The following is a 9,857-nucleotide window of genomic DNA, read 5'->3' on the forward strand; positions in this document are numbered from 1 at the left end:
CATTGTTCAGGTTCCAGTCCCACTGCTTGGCACCTTGGGTAAGTACGTGTCTCCAATGTCCTGTTTTTGTTCTCACCTTTGACCCTCCGTAAATCCCAAATTTTATTTGGGTATTTATGGGAGCAACAGTCTTCGAAGACTCATATTGTCGTTCAATGCTCGAAATGGGGAGTAGATAAATAGCCGACAACTAATGTGGGGTCGTTCTTTATGTTACTTGTCCTGTTTTCCATTTGTTTCTCTCGTTGTTTGCGTATTGAACTCATTTGCTTTCGTATTTCATGTTGTTTAATGTTGGTGTTGTAGCCAATTGAAGAGCAAGAAAACTGAAAATAGCATTCGACTATTATAAAACAAACAAACAAACAAAACTGCGAAGAATAATTAACAAATTAATTGTTTCCAATATGGCTCTTGTCATAAGATGTGTCACTTATAGGTACGAAGTCAATAAAGTTTCACACATTAATTTTTTTCTATCCTGTATTGAATATCTACCAACGATGGTAAATGAAAGAAATGCAGAAGACATAATGAAGTTCCCTAGTCGAACAATGCTTTTCATCGACATGGTCAAAAAATGCCATATGATGTCGGATCCCAAGTTGTCCAAAATGTTCAAGTGTGTAAGGATCTCGCATTACAGTTAGATGTAAATACAGATGGCGTTTAACCAATATGGAGAAAGATTATTTCACAAAATTATTTCAACGTTCTCTTAATGTCGTGAGTTAGAAACTATAGCTACGACAATGGATATTTTCGACTGCATCAATTGCTTCTCCCAGGAATAGGAGATTCTGTGGGAGATTTGTAATACAGTATGGATCGAGAGTATAAAGCGGTGACAGGGTCTGGTAAAGGTTTTATTGTACGTGCAAAGCGGATAACCCCTACCAACTTTTCAACTTTACAGTCTTTCGTAGTATGTGGCGTTACTGCACTGTGCTTAATTAAACCATGGAAATGCTTAATTTCATCAAATCAAAACTTATATGAATCGCTTCTTCACACTGAAATGCAACTGGGATCGTATTTCTCATAGTTTTGTTTCATACTGAAATGCGTTGATTGTTTCACATTTAAAGAGTACTACATCATTTTTATGAACAGGACAATGAGGTGGCTGTGTTTTTCAGAGATCGAAAGCCTTCATTTCCCTTCATTTCCTCAATATTTAACACAATAATCAATGTATTGGGCCAGGATATCTCGTTGGCTTATTTGGTCAACTAAGCCATCATGAGGAATCAATGTCAGCAATATAAAACTAATTGTTTCAATAAGCAATATAGACACTTTCTCCCCGTCTCAACCCCCCCCCCAAAAAAAAAACACCAAATAAAACAAAAACAAACTTGAATCTAAGAAAAAGGCCGTTCTGTGGTTTCAGGCATATTTCCGTGTTTTTGAAACACTGAGACAGTTAATCACACGAAAGTACAGATAAGAACACTAATATTTTAGCATTTAACTACATTTACTGATTCACAATTTTTGTCAGTCATTTTCATTGGTAAGATGTGTCATCATTTGTGAATTCTGACGATACAGCTAATCTCACTGCTGCAGAACTAAACCAACCCTCTGATAACTCATTAAAATCACAATTTTCCGAACATTCTATTGACATATTCTGGATAACGACACGAAAGGAATATCCAGAGATTGCACAAAAAGGCTTTAAAAGCGTTACTTCCCTTTTCTGCCATATATTTCTTTGAGATGGCGTTCTCATCATTCATTAAGATCAAAACGAAGCCGCAACACTGCGTATTATCGTTGGAAATTGAACTACATATCGCTTTATCAAATATTCCACTGGGACTAAATGAAATTAGTAAATCACATTAAAGTCAGGTGTCTCATTAGTTTACAAACAACCATTAAATGTATGCTGTTCCTTTTACGTGTATTGCTTATTCACAGAAGATAATTTGATCATTTTTTTCTCTCAGTGTTAAAATGACTTTGAACTTATGAGAATTAGTTACCAGTCAGTGAAAAGTAAACTACACGGGGCTGCGACCAAAAAATTGTTTCATATTTATTGGGTGAAAATGATAATTTTTTTTACTTGCTGATTTAAAAAATTACAAAGAAATTATCCTATCGTGTACAGTTTCTTCACAAATTCGATCATTTCATTTTACCATTATACCCGAATTTGACTATTGTCTTTTATTATTACTATTAATTACCATATTTAAACAGACTATAACAGTATAAATAAATGTAATTTCGAAAAATAAGCATCTGGCAATGTTTAGAACGCTTCAGCTATACAGAGAAGTGTCTGCATCACTATTGTCTCAGTCACCTGCAAGCAGTGAGGGGAGAAAGACGCGCTTTACACGGTTACATTGCTTAGGTTAAGACATTTTCTTTTATATTTCAGTTAATTCCTGTTTTCAATGCATGTATGCTACAGCCATTGTTTTCTTGTATCATATGTTACATTTCAATGCTTCTTTAACAATATTATGTATACATTTAGATGGTAAATCAAATGAATGCTATTAAAATGTCCCCACCCCGTTCCTTTACAGACCTTCCGCGTCTTATGAAGCATGGATGTCATCTAGATGTGCAGCAAACCTCGGGTAACTTTTGGTACATTTTATGGCGAATTTATTACTAAGAAACGTCAGAAAATCATTACCGAACTTGTCAAAATATTTTATTATGCCTGCTTTGGTGTGAAATTGGGAGACCAAGATAAGTTAGTAGGCTCCTCAGTAGGCCTGCTCAATTTGTGTTGAAGGACTAAAATAATGGACAAAATGTACAAAGAAGTCTTTTTGTTTTGGGGGTTCTAATGATATGGGGAGAACCTAAAAATCACAGTGATGACTGCTACTTTTGCTCATGCAAGGTGGAAAGACACAATTCAAAAGAGTGGGGAAAACATTGATTATTCGCATCTCGCAGCTGCATTGTGACTTGTCCATGGTCCAGGCGTAAATAGCAAGGAGGGTGAGGTGAAGATACAGTGATCATAAAGGAAACAGGAAAGCTTAGTGTCACTCTTGCACAAGATTAAATTCAAAGATCACAACTGGGTGATTTACAGCAACTTGAAAGTAATATTGCATGTTGCTTGGACAATAGTTAGTCGACACAGTTTCCTTTTTTCTTGAGCGAGACTGTAGAGCCAGAAACATCCCTTGATCTAAAAAAGAATGGTCAAGCAGGGGTACACTGATACCAGGAACATATCTTGGTCCCACAAGGGTTCTTTTGCCTCCTCTGCATACAAAACCTGGCCTCAAGCAATACATAAAAGCCTTGTCGTGGTGTTTTAGAAATAGCAGTCTAATTTTTAAAAAACAACCTACTTTAAAAAGAACATTTTTCATAATGTAGTCCTGGATACACCAAGTCTCACATGACAACGAGATGGACACGTCTGGATTGGCTTCGGGCAGACGCCGCCTTGACCAGAATTAACCAAGGGTTAAACAAAACAATGACCATGAATCGATGAAGGAGCCTCTATTCATTCGATATAAGAGAAATAGCAGCTAAATTTCTTCAAATCAAACCCTGGAACAATGTAGTCTTAAATATACAAAAACAAAAAGGATGGTCATGGCTGGAATGCCTTTAATTATAGCTTCGTTCAAACGCTAAACAGGGACAAAGTAACAAGAACAACAACCACAATAAATGCAGTAACAAAGCTGCTACCATCCCGCTATTAACAAAACTAGTTATAGCTACAACAACAAACACTACGAACACTACCACCAATACACCCAACAACCTAACCCGATACAAGAACCACCACCACCACCACAACCACAGTATAGTCGCTGTAGGGCTACAATTGCAAACACTGCCACTACCACCATCACAACCTCCTCCACTACAACTATTACTTTTATCATTAACAGAATCACTTTAACTACTACTACTATCACCAATATGACCATCCTCACTAAAACACCACGACCACCACCACTACCACAGCTCATTATGTGTACAGCTATCACCCTCACAGCTACGACGTAGTACTATCAGCGCAACCAGTAATACTACAGCAAGCAGAATTATCCCAACTACGATGACAACAAAAACAACAACAACAACAACAACAAAAACTACTACTACTACTACTACTACTACTACTACTACTTCTTCTTCTTCTTCTTCTTCTTCTTCTTCTTCTTTTTCTTCTTTTTCTTCTTCTTTTTCTTCTTCAGCCGATGCCCTGCCGTCAGTACTACCATTATAACTACTACTTCCTCCACTACTAGCAAAAATATTGTCAAACAAATATTTACGACCTCGCAAGTAAAAAGACATTGATAGAAACAACAGCAATAAAAGACGGAATCACTGTTATTTTCTCTCCGAAATCATATATAAGTTAGCAAACATTGTAAACATGATACCAGAAAATCTAAAAATTCTATAACGTTACCGGCATTAAAGCCAGTTTATGGTAGCTCAAACCTGCTTGAAGCATATTCGAGCCCGTAAGAAAGCCTTCTACTCTGTTTTATCAGGGGAGAAGTTTGAATTTATACACATCTCTACTTAGCGCTGTTACCCGGTAAAATGATTTTATTAGCACCCACGCCATTCAGGAAACATTCTTACACCAAGAATTCCGAAACATTCAACATTACTAGAAACAATCTCTTTTACAACGTGAGTTTTCTTATAACATACTCTTTTACTTGTTTCAGTCTTTTGACTGTGGCCATGCTGGAGCACCACCTTTAGTCGAGCAAATCGACCCCAAGTCTTATTCTTTAGAAGCCTAGTACTTATTCTATCGGTCTGTTTTGCCGAACCGCTAAGTTACGGGGACATAAACACACCAGCATCGGTTGTCAAGCGATGTTGGTGGGGGGGGGGGACAAACACAGACACACAAACACATACATACATACATATATATATACATATATACGACAGGCTTCTTTCAGTTTCCGTCTACCAAATCCACTCACAAGGCTTTGGTCGGCCCGAGGCTATAGTAGAAGACACTTGCCCAAGATGCCACGCAGTGGGACTGAACCAGGGACATGTGGTTGGTAAGTAAGCTACTTACCACACAGCCACTCGTCAAGAATTCCATGAAATGTATAGATATCATAAATAACGTTCGAAAACTAACATGAAACAGGGCTATATTAGAAATTGTTATAATCATAGTAAAACCTATCTACACAATGCAATAAATATATTAAACATTTATTACCCACCACCAACCTGACCAACATTGTATGTTACACTTTTAAGGTGCATCAGCTTTGGTTTCAGTAACGCCATTGTTTTGAGAAACTTCAATGTGGTTTTCAAATAATACAGATAACTAGAAAGGTGATGCAATAACATCGCAGCTAGTTTCATTTTGTATCCTCTACAATCTATAACAAAGCAAGCGCAAGAACACACACACATACACATACACAGACACACACATTCTTCACCAAGCCGACTATATCAACTTTCTCAATGAATCACCTTCCGGAACATACATATAGCTACCAAAACCACTTGCCAAAATAATTCTTCAACTCGGACTACAACAAGTTATCATCACAATACACTCGCTCATCAATAAAGGAAGAAAAAACTTTTAAGAAAGCAAAATGGTAAAATGTTCCATCAAGACATAGAATCTAAGTTTTCAGATTTCAAAAACATCGAAATCAGCATCAGGGAGACTGTAGTTGATACATTCAACAAAATAGTTATAGAAGAATGTATAAAACATCTTAGAAAGCGACGCAACGAACACAGCAGTAATTATACACCAGAAATAGTCAAACTTACGAAAAAACAGACGGCCTCAAACACAATGTGCCTAAACAACACAGAACTCAAATATATCCCAACATCAAATTACTAAACAAAAAAAAAAAAACTGCAAAACAGAGAACTAGGAAACACTTGTATCCTACAAAACACGCAAAATTAACAGTAAAACATTATACAGAGAATAATTATTATCAGTAACAACAACAATAGCAACAACAACAACAACGACGACCACTATTATACCATAATGCATGTCACAATAACAACCTGAAATAATATGCATGTGTTGCAAAAATATGCGAACACTCTTATCGAAATTTCTCGAAAATCAGTGAGACGAAGACTCACAAATCATGCGTGGTGGCTGTGTGGTAAGAAGTTTGATTTCCAAGTATATAGTTTCGGTCTTAGTCCAACTGCATGGCACTTTCGACAATTGTTTATATTTTTTTAAAACTATAGCCTTGGGCCAAGCGAAGCTTGTGCGTGGGTTTAGTTGACAAACACTGAAAGAAGCTCGTCGTATATATATATATATATATATATATATATATATATATATATATATATATATATATACATTTGACTGCTATTTCTAAATTTTCAGTATGTTGGTAAAGCGACTCATGCTGACCCCTATATATTTATGATTATATATATATATATATATATATATATATACGCAAATATATGTGTGTGTGTGTGTGTGTGTGTGTTTGCGCGCGCATGTGTGATTGTGTCTGTGCGCGCATGCGTGAGTATATGTGTCTTTGTGTTTGTCCCACGCTACCGCTTGACAACCGATGTTGGCGTGTTTCCGAGGCCGTGACAGGCTGACGGAATAAGTACCACGCTTTTAAAAATAAGTATTGGGCTCGATTCTTCCAACCCAAATTCTTCAAGGCGGTGCTCCAGCATGGTCGCAATCTAATGACTGGAACAAGTAAGTGGTAAAAAATAGAAGAGACCACAACGATAAATTTTAGAGTACACAAAAGGGTGCCCTAGGCAACTCTAACACGTATACAGATTACACCCATGGGCCAACTACAAAGCGAAAACCAAAATAAAACAAAGAAATGTCCGTTTCTGCAGCTTATTTGAAAAAGAAAAATACAGGCGTGGTGTGATCATCACTGAAAGTCTTTTTGCTTTCTTTCTCTTTCGCTCTTTCTCACCCTTCCTTTTTTCTTTTCTTTTTCCCTTTTTTCTCCACTTTTCTTCTTTTTTCTCTTTCTTTCTTTACCTCCTCTTTGAGTTATATTTAGAATACAAAATGTACTGTCTCCCCTTTTCTTTCAAACATTCAATTTTGGAAAGAATTTTTTGATGAAAAGTAGTTCTGCATGAAAGGGCATTTGTATAATATTTACAAATAAAAAGTTAAAAAATAAATAAATAATATATATATATATATATACGCAAAGCTAGAATATCCCAATGCTACACACATATGCCTGAACATTTGTAGAGATGAGCCACATTTGGAATAAAAAATGCAAATTCCCTGCTTTACGTTCAAGCATTCAATTTTAGAGAGAATGCTTTGATGAAGTGTGTGTGTGTGTGCACGCGTGTGCACGCGTGTGCGCGCGTATGTTTGCGCGTGCGTGTGTGTGTGTGTGTTTAGGAACATGTCCATGTGTATACTCCGTAACTTCGATGTAACTTCTGTACACCACACTTAACACTCTTCCTCCTCTCTCTCTCTCTCTCTCTCTCTCTCTCTCTATATATATATATATATATATATATATATATGCATGCCTGCATGTATGTATGTATGTATGTATGTATGCATGCATGTGTGTGTATGTGAAATTGTGTGTGTATGTGTGTCTGTTTGAGAATCATGCGTCATCATTTAAACGGCAGTGTATCAAGACTGACCTGCAACAACCGAAAAAGTGTTTATTCGCAGTTTTTATATTTTCTTGCTGTTTTGTATCAGTATTTTAACAATACCATCGCTTTCTCTTCTGTTCACTCCCTCCCTCCAGTTTCAGCACATTCTCTGTCTTTCTCTTCCTCTCACTCTCTTTTCCTTCCTATCTTTCCTTCTCTCTCTTCACGTAACATACCCTCTACTATTTTAATCTATCACCTCATCCTTCGTCTGTCTCCCAGGCTCTCGGGCTCTTCCCTCTGTATCTCTTTCATGCATATTTTTTTTCACCCTCTTCAGTCATTCTTCTCTTTCTCTACATTCATTTTGATATCACGAAATCACCTCGACTTTAACACGAAGTTCTGTATCCCGAGCCTGCCATCATCACAACCAGAACTATCACAGCATTTTCACACCACCGCCATCATTTCGTCGTCCTCCTCCTCTTCCACCACCACCACCACCACCACCACCACCAGCAACACGACGACGGTTTTGCGGAGGGCTAAAGTTGGTAACAAAAACAGGACAGTGAAAATAAACAGTAAAGGCTGCTAAGCCATAACGAGGTGAGGTGGCGAACACTGGAAGAAGAAGCTTTGACAGGAGAAAGGACAGGAGAGGAGACAGACAAGGATGCGTGTGATCTGTGTGGCAGATCAAAAGGAAAGAAAGAAGCTCAAGTTAAGAAGAGAAAGATGGCCGATGGTCATGTGTGAGCAACGAGAGAGTGAAGGACGAAGAGTGAGAGAGAGGGACAGAGAAGGGTGAGGGGAAGAAAAAAGAAGTAGAGAAAATATGTGAGAGAAAAAATGAAAGGGGAATAAGGGGAGAAAAATAGAATTAGAGAAAGGAAGTGAAAGAACACGAAAGCGGAGGGAGAGAGACAGAACAGTACAGGACAGAGTCGCATCAAAATTATTATGATAAACTTACTTGGAAATGGATGCGTGGCGTTCAATCATATAATAATATAAATATAATATAATACTATAAATCATATATATATATATATATATATATATATATATATATATATATATATATATATATATATATATATATATATATATATATATATATATATATATATGTATATATATATATAAATCATATATATATATATATATATATATATATATATAAATCATATATATATATATATATATATATATATATATATATATATATATATATATATATATATACATATATATATGTATATATATATATATATATATATATATATATATATATATATATATATATATATATATATATATATATATATATATGTATATAATTTTGGAGCATATACATATATATATATATATGGAAATATATATATATATGGAAACATATATATATATATATGGAAATATACATACATATGTGTACTTACTTACATATATATGTATATACATATGCATATATGGGTATAGGACGTCATAAAACGAAAACAACATGAAATACGAAAACATGGAATACGAATTTTTTTGCGAACAACGAAAGAAACAAATGGAAAACAAGACAAGTAACATAAAGAACGACCCTTCATCAGTTTTCCATGGGCGGAGGTTTGACTGTGTCGTAAGTAGCTCGCTTACCAATCACATGGTTCCGGGTTCAGTCCCCCTGCGTGGCAACTTGGGCAAGTGTCTTCTACTATAGCCTCAGACCGAACAAAGCCTTGTGAGTGGATTTGGTAGACGGAGTCTGAAAGAAGCCCCTCGTATATATGTGTATGTATATATATATATATATATGTTCATGTGTTTGTGTGTCTGTGTTTGTCCCCCCCTAACATCGCTTGACAACCGATGCTGGTGTGTTTACGTCCCCGTAACTTAGCGGTTCGGCAAAACGGACCGATAGAATAAGTACTAAGCTAACAAAGAATAAGTCCGGGGGTCGATTTGCTCGATTAAGGCGGTGCTCTAGCATGGCCGCAGTCAAATGACTGAAACAAATAAAAGAATAAAGGAATAAAAGAATATATTATTATTATTATTATTATTATTATTATTATTATTATTATTATTATTATTATTATTATTATTGTTATTATTATTATATGTATATATATATATACATAAAGAGAGAGAGAGAGAGAGATAAAAGAGAGAGAGAGAGATAAAAGAGAGAAAGAAAGAAAATTTATCTATCTTAGTTTTTATAAATTTACATATGTACG

The sequence above is a fragment of the Octopus bimaculoides genome, chromosome 10 (assembly GCF_046866305.1).
Source record: "Octopus bimaculoides isolate indiv1 chromosome 10, ASM4686630v1, whole genome shotgun sequence".
Lineage (NCBI taxonomy): Eukaryota > Metazoa > Mollusca > Cephalopoda > Octopoda > Octopodidae > Octopus > Octopus bimaculoides.